We start from the raw sequence: 16,765 nt of genomic DNA, 5'->3' as shown, positions 1-16,765 counted from the left end.
TCAGTTCTGGTCAGCCGTACTCTTTTTCTTGTCCCCATGGGAAATATACACCTTTTGTTCAAAGCCTCATTCTGTACCCTTATGTAAGAGGCTCACGGCCGGCTTTTAAAGGCATCTTCTGTGCTGCTGCTTTTGGTAGTTGTTCAAAGTGGAATTTCCGGCTATTTTGCAGTGTTCTCTCTGTGTGTCTGAGATCAGATTGGCAGCTGTCCCGCTGTGCTCGGGACAGATAAGAAAAGTCTACAGCAATCAGCTGCAGGTTACAGTACAAAACAATGGGGAAATCACCAAAGCGATGTGAAACAGTGATACTGTCTATAGTTATATAGTACGTTTATGTGGGGCAAGTAAGGGCATGTAGTTAGTGTGTGTGTATGTGTATACATACAGAGCTTAAAACTAACTTTTAGCCATACCTGCCAATGACTGGTGACATTATCAAATTTGTCGCCCAAAACTTTTTTTTTTTTTTACCAACTATGAAACTCTTTTTTGCAAAAACAGGCTAAACTGCAATGACTAAACATATTAACAATGTTTTTAATATGTACAGCTGGTGGATTTTCCCTCAATTTTCCCTATTAGTTATAGCCATCCAACATTACAGTATAATTGAAAGCCATTCTTTTTTAACATTTAATAGACAAGCGATCAGCACTGAAGAAATCAGCACTGTCTCTTTAAAACCTGATGCACATGACGTGGATCTGACACTTGTCCGATTTTTCCCCAACTCTTTACAGTCATTTAAGACTTCATAACTAATTTAAGAATACGCTTACAAGGTAACTCGCCAAAACCGAGCATTTTGACACAACTGCGTGTGTTTTCGTGCGTTGAAGACGTAACCCTAGATCTGTTTCGACCTCACTCTGACCGTCACTAATGGTCTAAATAGAATGATAACCTTCTTTCCGCCTTCTATGAGACCTTATGTAAACCAAGTCATGCTCATGACCCCGGAGGCGGTCTTGATATCTCAGAATAGTTCTGCACCTTATTCCAGTGGCAGACGTCTAAATGTCTATGTTGAGAACAGCTTGGAAGAAACCGTCTCAAAAGCCACAATTTAATGCTGCTGTAGACGGTTGGTCAATGCACATTATCCTACAAAAACTGGATTGGGGGACATGCCTCCAGTAGAATGAGTGACAGCTGCATGGACTAACTTAGGCCCGTCCGTGCTTCCAAAAACCCTCACTGTCCCAGGAAGGAGAGTGCCAAAACTGACCGTCTGGTTTCACGGTCCTTTAAAGCTACTCCACGTGCAGCCCATACAGGCAATGCTTTGGCCACCCTGCTAGCATCTTTGCGAAAAACGATAAGCGTGGATGACCAAGAATCTAGGAGCCTTGTTGATTCTGCTTTGGCCGCCCACTCTCAACTGACACGTGATGTGGGGGATGCAATGTCTTCAGCTATTTTATGTCGTAGACAAATATGGCTGGCACAAACCCCAAAGAAAGTTCCTGCATCATCTGGGCATGACTTTGTTTAGGTAAGGTTTCGAGAGAAGATGGAACAAAGTTTATCATTCTATTTCGGTCTCACAGATCCATTGTTATAGTAATAACTTAAGGTATGTGTTGCCGCATTCTCAGGTTGTGAAGAATAAAGAAGGGAAAAGCTAATCTTCCAAAATGAAGCAGCAATATCTTCTCAGGTAAAAGTTATTAGAACCATGTCTAGGGTCAAGCTGGCAGTCACACCACATTATCAGTCCGTTTGTATGCTGTTATTTGATTCGCTCTTGTCGCTTATGACAGAACAGCTAATCACGATGATCTCGTCTTTGGACAGATTCAGAAATGTCAGAAACAGTGAATCACTTTAAAAACTGTCTGTTGTTTTTACTTCATTGCATTGTTAAAATTTGTAAAAGTTCTACCCGGCAACTATCGACTGACATTGTTACATGGACTCGTCAACGCTGGTTTTTACTCGCATGTGGTGCTTGGCGAGTGTTAATTTTAGGCCCTGTATAGCTACATAGAGGCATATGTATTACACAGAATCTTATCAAGCAGACTAAAATTCTCATTTTTTCACGTTTCTACTGTGATAACTGCTCATCCAGGAACGCAGGACGGTACAGTTCACATACTGGCATCTTGTGTCTGATTAAAACAGAAATTCGTAGCAATGATCAGATAAAGTGTCAGCAGTTTACTTCATGATACTCTTGCAACCTGTGTTAAAGAATGTTTAATAACTAGCTAACTCAAAATAAATGTGTTTAATCATCAGCATCATCTGAATCTGCCTCACCAGATGCTTTCCAGAAGGAAATATTTGGTTCATAAAAAGAAACCGAAAACATTTGGCTCATAAAATAAGTAGTGGAACAACACAAGTGTATGCTTTCAGTTTTGTGAATGTCAGCTGTTGGCCTGAAATAATCAGTGTTTTTATCTGAGTAATGTGCACTTGCAGACTATGAGTGATGCCACAGTGATCAGATTACAGAGATATCTGTCCTTTTGTTTACACCTGGAACTGCAAGCCGTCAGATAGCCACACAAATACATAGAGCAATACTGATTATGAAATGCATTTGACAGTGATATATAGTACTAATTTCCAGAGTTCAGGGATGATGGGAAGGACTGAAAGTAAAAAATCTGGGCCAGAGGCTGAAAGATTCATCAGCAATACACTAAAGCAGGAGCCTCAATTTAGAGAATCCAACTAGCTGGAGTATACAGTATGCCTGCTGACAAAGCAGAAGAGGCATGTGTGTGTGTGTTTGAATATGTGTGTGTGTGGATATGTGCTTGGAAATCCTCCAGTGTTGCATTTTTCCAGCATTTATCAGCACAGGGGGCGAATGTGGGTTTTTCTGGTAAAGTCATCAGGGTGAGACCACGGCAGATAGAGGAAACCTGATCAGGTCATGTTTTCATGTGTGTATTTGATTGTGCATACAGGAATAAAATTGAAAAATATAAATAAATAAATGTTTTATAAGTATATAAATAAACTTGAATAAATTAAGACAATATTAATTGATCTTCTGTTTATTGAATTACACTTTTCTCTATGAAATCTTTTTCTAAATCAGTAGCAACTGACATATATTTAGAAGTTTTTTAGGGGTGCAGTCGATCACCTTGTGTTCACGGTGTGTGTGTGTGTGTGTTCACTACTCAGTGCAGTGTTTGAGCACTTTGATGTGTTACAAGCTGGCCATACTTGACCACGTCACATCGCTTTCACTTTAATGATGGCAGAACTTGTGTAAAACCTGATAAGATATTTCATAATTATTGATATAAATAAAAAACATCCCAAAAAATGTTTATTTGTTTTTTGGATGTATCCTTTATGTTTTTTATTTTATTTCATGTTTATATTTAATTTAGAATTTCACAGAATTTCCGTGCATTCAGAGATTTATGATCCGACTGATTGTGTCGAAACAAATGTGTCAAAATATATTGAATATTCATAGAAGAGAGGTCTGGCCTGACAGTACAAAGGTTGCAGGTTCATTTCTTGGTAGGGCATCCGTGAGCTGAGAATTATGCTTTGTTTTATCTCTGTACCCTTGGGCAGGGCAATTAGAAATGTGATAAAATCCATCTGCTCAGTGCCAAGTAGGTTTGGTCAGCCCTTTTGACAGTAGTAATGGAAAACACCAAAAGTTTATGATAAGAAAAACTCCCCAGAAATCATAGCCAATTCTTTCGTTTGTGGCTGGGTCAGGTTAGCCCAAAACAATCAACTCATGTTTTGTTATTTGTTCCTTACTTGAGTTTACACAATCTGACCAGGAATTCATGACCCACTGTACAAAGTCAAAGGTTTTCTCCTTGGTTAACCACTTGACCCGCCGGTCACCATCTCATTGACATCCTTCATATTTTCTGTGTGTTTGTGTGTTCTTTCAGTGAGTTTGGTCTGTGTCCACGTCATTCATTACCACTAAAGTCATGAATTTCTACCCTGAGATGTTCAGAAAATCAGCACATCCACTGTGCGCACATTTGTGTGGAAGGAGCTTGAGAAGTGTTCTGTGGAAACTGTGCTTTCAGGACACCCATGCTGCCAAAAAGAGCTGCAACTTACTGATGTATGTTTGTGTATCTGCCGTCTCGAGGACAATAAACTTCTCAGGCTGTTTATGCAGCTTTCATGAGGAAACATCAAGTATACCAAAGAAAATTTCACAAACAGTGAAAAAATTTGTTAAAAACAAAAAAACAATACATGAACATTACTGAACTCGTGAACCACTTAAAAGGATGCAAAACAAGAAGTGAAATGTTGATGACTATTAGCTGTCGAACTAATAATCATTCTCTTACCATGGCAATATTATAATTTTTTTTGAGAAAAAAGTATTGTTATTATATTTATTTATTATTTTGTTTTTTCCAAGGGTAATTTAAATTCTTAATAGATCTCAAGTTGTTTTCCCCATAATCAGTGGCGAAGCCAGGATGTTTTTATATGGGTGGCCAGGGAAGGGCCAACCAGTCTGGGGTGGCACAGAAATCTTTATTATTTTATATAAAAAATGTGTTTGACTATAACGTAGGCCTACTGGACTATTTTAGTGCCTTAAACAAAACTGAGTACAATTAATTTCTAGTTAACTGAATTGAGATTGCAATTTGCGACTTTGATCAAGTAACACTGGGTGAATATGACAATTTTTGTATCATTTCTCACCTCCAGATATTTTAATAAAGGGGCTCACTTTAGTTTTACTGCTCATTCAGCTTCTCAAAACTCGTTAATGCTTGCTCTGCAACATTACTCATGGATGAGGCGTGCAGTTATCAAAAATGATAAAAAGGCCAGAAATCAACAGTAGAAATAAATGCCAGAATATAAAATTAGTTTTTATGCATTTAAATGGTTTCATTTTTGCATATTTTATAGTATAAGTGCACTGTGCTCACAAATAATTGTGCAATAAATGACTAATATAACATACAAATCAGCTTACGTCTGATATTGTGATCTCGAATTACAGAATAGGCTATATTTCATTTGAACATGCATTTGAGAGACGTGGTTATACATGCACAGTTTGCCGCTTTGATTGCCTTTTCGGTAATTTCATGACTTAGCTGTAGACATCTTCAAGAGAAAAAAGACTTTAAACAGCCCTTTAATCACAGAGCAAATAAATAAGTCAAAGCTTGTTCTTGTGTTATAGTTACTTAAATCTAGGCTGTCACACTATATTTCACACACTGGTTGGCCAAAAATATAACATTAGCTCTATTGAATACACACATCTGCAAAAAAACACCCTCAGTCTTCAGTCCAAAAAATAGCTTTTCATATTTCATAGCATATATATATGTGTGTGTGTGTGTGTGTGTGTGTGTGTGTGTGTGTGTGTATAAATAGAGTGTAAATGAGGTGATATACACAACAAATCAATGTGTCCCTCACCTTATCTAGAGCAGGTGGTATTTAATTGTTCTCATTTTTTTAATTACTCTTAAAAATCCTTTTTTTTTTTTTTTTGCCAAGGATCCAAAGTGCTCAGCCGTTAGCTCTTTGAACTGTGGTACCTTTCTTTCTCTCTCTTCTAATTTTTTATTTATCTCAAAACAATATTTTGGACTTTCTGTTGGAATCTAACTTGCTAATATATGTCAAAACTGAAAGTACTAAATGGAATTATCTCAAATATTTCAACAATGAGTCATAAAAATTCCTTAGATAAACTGACATCATGTCATTTACCACGCTATTTCTTTGAAACCTATTGTATGTTGGGTTTCTCAAGTTTTCACACTATGACAGGTTTGGTTTCTGGTTTTATTTCCACTAGACCTGCTTCACAGAAGAACAGTTGAAAAATACTTGCTTGTCAAATCAACTACTTCATTCCTAATGAATTATCCTGATACTGTTGTGGGTTTCTACTAGACAGCTATTTTTAAAATACATATTTGTTACGTGATGTCACTTGACTACATTCTGTATGAAGCACAAAATGTTAGGTCTTATACTGTCAGTGCAATGAAGTTCTCATTCTTATAATGTACATTTTCAATCTCTGCAAACTTTTTTTTGGAAGTAACATAATATACTATATAACTCAGTTATGCTTTTAGTAAATACTAAATGGGTCATCACCAGCCGAACAGTGATCTCTTGGTTAAACAATCTTCTGAATCAAATTCCTCTTTAATGCACTTTCTAAAGAAATATATTGTAGATCATTGTGTTTTAATGTGGAAGTGCAATGTTGTGCATGCCAGAGATTCCCCAGTCAAAAGATCAAATTACTGAGAGACAATAGTATTACCTAAGGCTGACTTGTCCTGGTTGCAAAGACTTCAGTCGTTTTTTTTGCTACAAAAATAATTATGATATATTATTATTATTATAATAATTCACATACTGAAATGTCTACACTGAGACATTCATGCTCCCCTTGAGTTACGAAGTAAAAATTGTGGTTTATTGTTTGAACAGGGTAGAGGAGATTGAAAGAATTTGAGTCTAATTTCAGATGAGATGGGAGATTATATGAATCACTGTTATTATTAATTCTATTATAAGTCTGAGCCTGCCTTGATTAAAGAGCCAGTGCCGTTAAAAGCATCAGAGCCAATCATTGTCCTGGAGCTAGGACTCAAGAGCGCGACTGACCAGGTGTGTGAGCTGGCACCACTGTGCATCATGGGAATACTGGTGGAGATCAAGGGCTTGGAGGAAAGCACACTCCTGCAACTCAGGGGAAGCTGAATCTGGTTTGGGAATCATATGGAGGGACTAATGGACATTTTTCAAATGGACTTGATAGACTGGTTTGGGGAGGTAATTCCCAGTTCTTCTACATCTCCGCTGGTTCCGCCCAGCTCAAGTCCTCCTGTGTTCTTTCCCAGCTTCCCTCTCCCACTTCTTCTTAAACCAGCCAATCCCTCAGCTCACCTTCAGTCAGCACCATCTGGGTGCTCTGATCCACCTCAGGACTTCCAATCTCCAGCTCCGCCTTGTCGGGAGGATCCCCTGTCTCCTATTCCAGCCTTTGAGTCCTGGACTCCACCTTGGTCCTTTGACCCATCGGCTTCTCCTTGGCTCCTAGCTCCCTCGTCTCCACCGTGGGCCGTCACCCCGCCAGCTCTTCCTGGGCTCCCTCGTCCCTCCGGCTTCACCTTGGTCAGTCGTCGACCACCTGCTGCCTTGGGACTCCACTCCTCTTGCTTCGCCTCATTACCCCGTCGTAATTAGCTCCACCTGTTTCATTTCTTCTTTATTATGTTCCCAGTATTTAAAGCCAGTGTTCTCCATTCGTTCCTTTGTCTGCTCTTGATGTTTATTCATTTGGATTTGTGGATTTGTTTTTTTAATTATAGTTCTTCATCGTGCTCTTTGTTTTGTACACCAGACCGTGACAGATAGTCAGATATGCACTAGAGTATTTGGTTTCCCTAAATATTAGTCTTGCCTTCAAAACTGAGTTGGCAGCTTTTCCTTATGCGTCAACATTGAGAGCGTTGACTAGTATTTCTAGTCCCCTGGTGACTAACACTGAGGCTAATATAACTTTTACACAAAGAAAACATATTTAATCCTTGCCATTTTTGAATATTAACCTCTTTGACCTCGTGTTTAGTGTAAGAAAAAACACAATACTGTACAAACTAAATATTTTCTAAAGTAAATGTGATTGCGTCCCCCCCAAATGTTAGCTTGACTTGTTGACTTTCAGTTCAACGAAAGGAATTTTATCATTTTTTTCTATTCTTATTTTCATTCTCAACCAAAAAAAAAAAAAAAAAGAGCTTGTTAGGCTGTTGCAATAATAGGTGGCCTCCTCAGTTAACCCCATGAATTAAAGTCCCACACACACAAACGGTCAGATGAGAAGATAAATAACACCATGTTTCTGCGTTAAAGAGGACTTAGTTCTCAAACTGTAAGGCAACCAATAAAAACAGCATTAAAATCCTCACCATGTTCAAATGCACAGTGATTCAAATGTACAAATGGAGAAGGGCCGGTCTATATGTGCTTTAGGAATGTCTTTAGAGACAATTTTGGCATAGACAACTTTTGCTGCTTTAGCGGTAATGTTCTGTTAAGTTATTTATGATGTCTGTGAGATGAGTTCTAGATTTATGGACATATTGTTCCACCTGTGTGAGCTGTTTCTGACATACTTTAGTTTCTATTTCAATCCCTTTCCCTGTCTGTTAAAGAGTTTCCCTTTCTCACCAGTCAAAATACATATTGAAGTAGGCTATGTGAAGATTGTTGATGTAAGTGTAAATAGATCTATCTATCTATTTTAAATGCAGCATTCCATTATCTAAACAGTTGGATTTTTTCTTCTAGATCATCCCTTGTGCTTTTCCCCAAAAAAGCATGGAAGAGCGAAGATCACGCCAAATAGGGAATAAGTTAAGTGGGAAAATTATGATATTGGACTTTTTTCAAAACGGATGTGCGTGCCTCCCGAACACTCAGATCCCATATGCTCGATGACAGCAGTTTATAGCATCTTTTCGCTGAAGTAGGACGTGCTGTGTCGCATGGCCCCCGAGCTCTGGACAAATTCCTGACTAAAGAGTTTAGAGGATATGACCTCTTCTCCCTCACTGACAATAATTGCATAATGACATCTGCTTTTTCAGTACTTTGCCATTTTAATATGATATTGATAAGAGATAGTCTAAATCAGGAATGTCCCAGCAAGGGGATTTCCATCCTTGAAAGCCATGAAATGGACAACACCTTTGGTCTTCCCGAAGGCGGCACTGAAATTTTTGTTCCTGTGAATTGCTGAAAGAGGAAATTACTATTTATTAGTAAAATAACTGTTGCTTATGTCATGCTCCCTTCAAACGGGTGTGTCATCATGCAAAGTCGTTATGCAAAAAAAAAAAAAAAACTAAAACAGGAACTGTGAGATTACAGTTGTGAGAATTACTCAGGTTTTACGGATATCAATGGCATGAGAAATGACACTACACAGAGAGGTGATAGCGTGTTTTAGACAGACACACCTGTCCCGCGAAGTTCTTAATACCTTAGGAGAAAGGATGTTTTTTTTTTCAGAAAAAGACTTTCAGAAAAGGATAGAATGTCTGTGCTTCTAGTGAATCCCCAAAAATATTCTCAGGCCCAAAATATCCATGGCCTGGATTCAGGCTGAATCGCTGGGTAACACTTTATTTCGACAGTCCACTTTAGACATTCTACTAACGGTAAGTAACTTTGCAACTACAGGTCAACTAGCAGTTAATAGAGTATTAGTAGACTGTCTGTTTAATATCTTCTAACAGTTTATTTGTAGTGTTAACACTTTCTTAACACTAACCCTAAACCTACCCTAACAGTCTACTCTGAGAGCTAGTAGACATGTAGTTGCAAGTTAATAAGAATTAGTTGACATGTAGTTACAAAGTTACTTATAGTTAGTAGAAGGTCTAAAGTGGACTACCAAAATAAAGTGTAACCAATCGCTGACCTGAATTTCCTTAATTGAAGGATGCTGGATTGTTTGCCCTGTCAGTACAGATGCAGATGTTCATAAACCATTGCTGTTTCGCAACAAACTGTGTTTATGTTTTTATTTTGTTTCTTTTTCTCTGTAATTTTTGTTAAAGTAATACTGAACACATAAGTTAAATGGACATAGATTTTATCCCAATAAATGTATCCCATTTTTCATTTAGAAATTGATAGTAAATTTCACAGATATTTAGAAAGAATCTGAAGAAAGACTGAAATAGTATTTATTTGTTAAAAATACTCCGGTATTCTTTCTTTTATAGCGCACTCTAAGGAAAGTCTGTGTTAATATGAAGGAATTCTTCAGGTTTTATGCCTGTATTTTTAATTACATATTGCACTGTGTTGTGTTTTTTTGAGGGGAATTTATTTCCCCTTACATCTCACTCACAGTTATGCTCTTAAGCCTACTATCAAGATGAATGTGATTACCTGCATCACTTTAGCCCCTTTCACACTGCCATTCCGGCAAATACAGGGGTAAAGTGTTCCTGCAATTGGTCCCTGGTCGCTAGATTTTGCACTTTCACACTGCCAGTGATGACCCGGTATATGTGCGTGCTTTCACACACAACCCTTGAAGATCCCGTAAGGACACGTGACATCAGCGCTTGACGTGTAATGTACGAGTCGACAACGCTTGGCACGTTATACTTTCACTGAAGCAAGCAAACGATCTCGGCGTCAGCGCGGAAAGTGAGGAACTAACTGATCTCTGCTTCATTACAGTTTGCACATATGTTTTCGTCGTGAATGTTGATCTTCCTTCAAAACAGCCGGTAAAAGAGTCGCGCGATAACGCGCATTATCACTTCGACATGGAATTAGATCTGGCTTTTGTTCACACAGCGCTCGTCCCGGGTCGAACCCCCCAATGTTACTAGGTCCCCGACCCGGGTTCAATTCGGTAATCAATTCCGGGACGTGGTTGCTTTCACACAGAAGGCGACCCGGCAATGTTCCGGAAATATTGCGGGTCCGACGTGCAGTGTGAAAGGGGCTACACAGAAGGCGACCCGGCAATGTTCCCGAAATATTGCGGGTCCAACGTGCAGTGTGAAAGGGGCTTTTGTGATGATATATACACTTGGCCATATGCTGTCAGAGGATCTGTCCCCTCAGATGTCACTCGGGCTAATTTGCATGACAAGAAAAACCACAGGACAGGAAATGTCAAACTGCATGATAGTCATGGTGTGAAGAGATATGCATTTCTATGGGGTTCTCAGAGGAGACAAATGGCACACCACATCACAATCACAACTCACTTTCAGCACTATTTTTAACACTTTTATAAATGGGAAGATCTTAATACACTTTAAAGGCACACCCTGTAAAGTTTTACTAATGACAAAGTACATTAAAAATAATTAAAAACTCACATGGGATAAAGTCATATCAGTCTTTCAGAAAAGCTGCTATATATGGTGTGGGTCGCCGCTTTATATATGGGTCAATGTGTGATGCTGTGGGTTTCTCTTCTTGTTTTATTCTCTCTGGTAGTTTTGCTGATTTGCAAAATGTAATTTGACATCTTTATCAACACCCTGAAGCATAAGCTAGCATCTCTTTCTCTTTCTCATAGTCATTCAGGGTAAAAAAAAACAATATCAATTTGTCGTTCATGTGGTTTTTCAGTTTGTCAGCTCTCAGCAAAATGTGTATCTTGGTTTTTTTCCATACACACAGAGTTACAGTATTACTGCAGCCGCCATATGAGCATATCAGCATGAATGACTGCCTGGAAATCATGACATCTTTATAGGCCAGTGAAGCCCACACATCAGCATATTGAGATAAATAGACAATTACACACATCATGCATTTGTGAGAAATACACAGTGTTTGAGACATACTTAAGGCATATGGGTCTCTCTTATATGTTTCGGTGAGGATTTGTTTAAAAATGATTAAGGTTATGAAAAAAAATGCTTCTGAAATGTTAAATGGGAACACACACACACATGCACACACAGTCTTTAATCTTAAGGATTTTTTGTGTGTGTTTTTTTCTTTTAAGAGAAACAAGTGTTCCACTGTTGGTTATCACTTGATGTCCAATGTCAAATTTACACCCTGAAATTAAACTCTCTTTAAATAGTTTGGGTGTTTGCAGGCATAAAAACTGTGGGAGAGATGGAGAAAAAGCAAAAAGGAGGGAAAAACAGACAATATATTATTTGAGTCTTAAAAATGCTCCCAAAAAGCCCACATGTCTGTGAGGCAAAAAACACCAACTCAAAATCAGATTTAGAGTGTTTTACGACTGTCTAAATGCAGACAACTGTTATATTCTTAAAGTATATTTCTCTTTAGGGAAACCCCTCATGATTTTTTTCATATGTGGCCCCGTTTATGTGGAGCCTTTACTTTTGAACACTGCCGTCTGGTTGGATGCCTTTACAAATGAGGTTTTAAGCTGAAGGAACATGATACTTGAAGGTTTTCCTTCTCTGGATTTCAGACAAGACCCTTAGGAGCAGGCGCAGAGCATGAGGGCACTGTTTAGCTCCCTGTCAGAGTCTGCTCAGGAAATCAAGGAAATTCCTGACAGAGATGCGGAAATCCGTCCGCTGTGTGGGGAGTTGTGTTATGCACCCAGCACACACACACGTACAGACACTCAAATACAAATACTTCTGTGTGAGGTGGGACACAGATCCAACAGGATTTTGTTGTTGTGTGTGCACAGATATTAGAGAAAAGTATTCAGCTAAACATTTTTTTATTATTATTAATTTCCCAAGAGCCTGTTGAAAGCCTATGACTGCCTATTGTTTTATCTGTTATATGAACAGTAATTTTTCAGACTTTCCATGTGTGCCCATGCCTCACAGATTTTTGCTATGCTGTATTTATTCACATATCTTACAGCTTAACTAATGCAGAAATCTAAATTACAAACACGAAGTACTGCTGAGTCCAAACCACAAACCTTGTCCGGAAAATTTGGAGCTCCCTGGCAGCTTCTTTAACCCCAGCAATGAGCCCCTTTTAATGCTTTTTCGCTTGAGCTTTAAAAGTCTAATGGCACTTTGGAAGGTTTTTTTTGTTTTGTTTTTTGCTCAACATGCTTCAATGCTGAAAATCTGCCATTCTAAGGTTTATAGTTGATTTTTTTTTATGTTGTTCAATAGAAGTCTCATATTCATATAGTCATCAATGCTACATTTATTTGACAGTAAAACATTAATATTATTAAAACTTCAAATAACTTTTCTATTTACTTGTATATATTAATGTAATTTATTCCTGTGATGAATTTTCAGCATCATTACTTCAGTCTTCAGTGTCACATGATCCTTCAAAAATCCTTCTATGTGCTTAAGAAACGTTTTTTATTAATATTATCAATGGTAAAATCAGATGTGCTGCTTAATATTTTGTGGAAATTATGCATGGTTTCTCACGATTCTTTGATTAAAGTTTTTTTTTTTTTGTTCACTAAAATTAGCTTTTACATGGTGTTTGAACATAATTGTGTGTTGGCAGTGTGTGTTCACAACCACTCTATAATGATATTATATTTTTATTTTTATCCCCATAAATCATAAACAGTGTCCCAGAACAAGCCGTCTTGTATACACTTTGTATAGGCCCCGCCCACAATTGTTGACAGACACTAATGTATTAGCATAGACCCTGCCCCTAGCAAGCTGTACACAGTGACTAGAAGGGATACAGCAGCAGACGGAAATTAACAATAAATTCAATTGGCTGATGAATAAAATTCATTCTACTAAAGTTATTCAGTTAAGAGCAGTGTTGTTTGGTTGTTCGATTCAAATTAGCAGCATAGACAGCAGTAGTTGCTGTCACACAGATCTAATATACACATGTGATTTATTTCTTAGCTGTGTACGTTCACAGAGATATCCGACTATACGTTTATGTGACCTTTGTGTGTTTTTGAGAGTTTAAGCATGATAAGATGTGAAAGAGAACTTAATTTAGCACTGAGGTGATGCACCCTTTGTCTGGCAGCCAGCTTTCTGTGCGTGCGATGTGTGTGCTCAGAAAACCTTATACCAGAAGTTTAAACTTATATGGCAATGTCACGTGATTGTGACCATGATAGATAATAATCAAGACCAAACAGATGTTTTATTTTGGCAGAGTATCTGAGGCACGAGATGTCAAAGAGTCAAAGCCCTCTTTTGGAAAAGTGAGTGGATACAAGTGGATACAAGAATTTTTTTTTTTTTGTATAAATAGTAGTAATAATATAGGTCCCTTTTAATGCATCCTTGTTAAATAAATGTATTAACTTCTTGCAAAAATTTTGGTATTGTATACAGAAACTGTTAGCATGTAAAATGCTAAGTCTGAACTTGAGCCTATTGTGAGATTAAGTTAGGGTTTTACAATACAATATAAAAATAAATATGATTTAAAGTTGCAATAATGTGATATAAAGTAAGATTTGAGACATTCATTCGCAACTGCGATAGTCACACTTGTGAGATATAAAAGCACAAATGGCTTTTATTCTTTGTTTCTGAGAAGAAAATGGGCTTCAGTCACCACTGTGCATAGTAAAACATTACAAAACATTATTACAGTCTTCATTATAATACGTACGTGTTTTGGCTTTATATAGAAGAACTGACGTTGAATGACATAGACTGGAAATCTTTTAATTCAGGCGTGTACATGTGTGTCTCAAAATAATATCCCTCCTCTATGTATGAGTCTTTTGTGTAATTACATTTTTAACTTGGTTGCTTATGCAATACTGTTGATTGCATGACAGCAAACACAAGAGCTCTTTTGTGTGACCTAGTGTGACATTTACATTTACCTTCCGTGTGATTTGAATAAATACAGTTCTATCTTAGCTGCATATGTATCTGTAAGCATGCAGGTGCATGCGCTCGTCTCTGTAAAAGAGCAGGATGTGGTCAGATCTCTGCTGCTACCTGTCAAATTTTTTTATCTTTTTTTTTTTTACACAATCATTTGCGTTCGTGCAGATGAACCTAACCAACCTAAGAAACAGGAAGTTGAGCGCTCTCTTATCACTGTGAGAGATAACTTGGATTTTATGATTCTGAATTATGATGTCATTTCTCTTACACCTCCAAACCAACCCCACCTTTGTCATGAGTTGCTACTGGAATTTCAAGCTTTATATTCAAATGGAAAAGTTGACTACATGTGAAGTTGGAGATTTAAAGTCCTGTTTAAACTATACAGAGTAGAAACATTAGAAATGTAAAAAAAAAAAAAAAATGTTTTGCCCTTTCCTCTAGATCAAAATATAGAGCATTAAATATATTTCTGTTCAGAGAACTACTTTTACTTGCAGTATTACATTTTAACAACTTGCATTGAAGCTGATTGCACGTTCATTTACTAACTAAAGCAAACGGTTTAGGGTCACCCTTGTGAAAAAGTTCAAGTGAAAGCTTCTTAGTGTGTGTGTGTGTAGCAGGGGTGTAGGTTGGCTTTAAACAGAAGGCTTTTGTGGTTACCTCTTTTAGTGCAGGGACACTGCCAAAGTACATGTACATGTTAATGCATATATAATTCATGTTTATGTGATAATTATTTATTTAAAAACTTTTTAAAAAGTTTTAAATGAAAAAACAAACAAACATATTTGTTGATTTAGCAACCTGTACAAAATCTATTAGCTATTTACAATTGTAAAAATCTGAATAAAATGAAAAAAAAAAGTTTTATATTAATACAATTTATATTAATGTTCATGTCAATATATTAACATTAATATGAATACTATTACAGTAATGCATATTAATATGTATTTTTCTATTTAAGATTATAGTTCACTAATCGAATAATTGAATTTCTAAGTGAATTTGTGACATTGATCATGTGAAGTCTTTGTACAGATGATCAGATGTCCTTGGTTCTATTAAATCACAAGATGGATCACTCTCAAATCATGATCATCAATAAAGCCAAATTATTTTTCCCCAACACATGCTTAATCTCATGACTGAGCAATGCCGATTAAACCACAATTCTTTCTCATCCTGATTTCTTCTTTTTTCTGTTCCTTTGTATGCGCTCCAGCCAATGGAAAGGCCTGTTGCTCGCTTTCCTCAATTCTACTTCTACGTCAAGCCTCCACAAACTACGTCATATGCCTGGCATCTCCACAAACAGACGCACACATGAATGACAAAAGGTGTTTTCTTAGCTCAGACATCACAGTTGCATGTCCCCGTTTGACCTTTCAAACTAATGTGCCCACACACATGAATGGACAGCAACCAAAGCAGTGATGAGAGAGAGGGAAATCATGCTCAGTCAAGGTACATTGGTCCTGTAGAGCAAAACAAAGCAGCTGAGATTCCATCAGACATCTGCCAGCAAGCATTGCTCAGAGTTTAACTATTAAGCAGGATGTCTGTGCACAGGACTCACATCTTAACTCATGGCCGCTCACATCTACAGCCACACTTTTTCTGAACTGGGTAAGAATAATAAACTTAATTCAATTCGTATATTCCCTGAAAACAACCTCATCATCTTACACAACTCTACGTCTCAAGTAGGTTTATCTTGTTTTAACGATGTTTAGACATTTCAAACAAAGAATGACTTCTCTAAAACTTTAAGTAACCACTTTAGGTCAAGAAAAACAGTCTTGCATGAGCCAGAGAGGCAGACGACGAATGCTCGAATGCCCTTTTCTCATGAAAATCAATCTTTTTTTCATTTCATTCTCCTTTCGCTCACTCTCTCACTCATATTTATGCCATCACACACTTGGCTCTTTGGTTTTAAACTGATTACACATTTATGGTTTAAAGAAACAGGGTCTGGATCTATCTAGTCGTGTCTGCATCACCCGGATTCCAAAATTATTTATAAAAGTTATTTACTACGCACATACACAGTATTGGCATATGCAAAAACAATTAGGCTACCTAATGAGTGTCAGGATTTTTGTCATTCCAGCTGGCTTCAGAACACACCCTCTCTCTCTCTCTGTCTGCCAGTAATCTCTGTTTTTGGTTTCATACTTTCACCCCGTTTCAAGGTGACTTGTTTTTTACTTGGTTCACTGTAGTCTAACTCCCGTGAGTTTAACTGATGTTGCCTCATTCACTCTGTTTCATATTAAAGGTGTGTGTGTGTGTGTGTTTATGTGAAATATGATTTAGCAAAGTATGAGGCATGTCAAGGTAGGGCTCTGTCTATTTGGTTGCCAGTGACAATAAGGAATCAACAGATGTATTTTTATACCCTATGATGTAAATAGCTTGGTTGAAATATTTTTTTCTCAAAATGTGTTTTTGAAACC

Source organism: Carassius auratus, chromosome 3, assembly GCF_003368295.1.
Source record: "Carassius auratus strain Wakin chromosome 3, ASM336829v1, whole genome shotgun sequence".
Lineage (NCBI taxonomy): Eukaryota > Metazoa > Chordata > Actinopteri > Cypriniformes > Cyprinidae > Carassius > Carassius auratus.
This window is presented reverse-complemented; position numbering follows the sequence as displayed.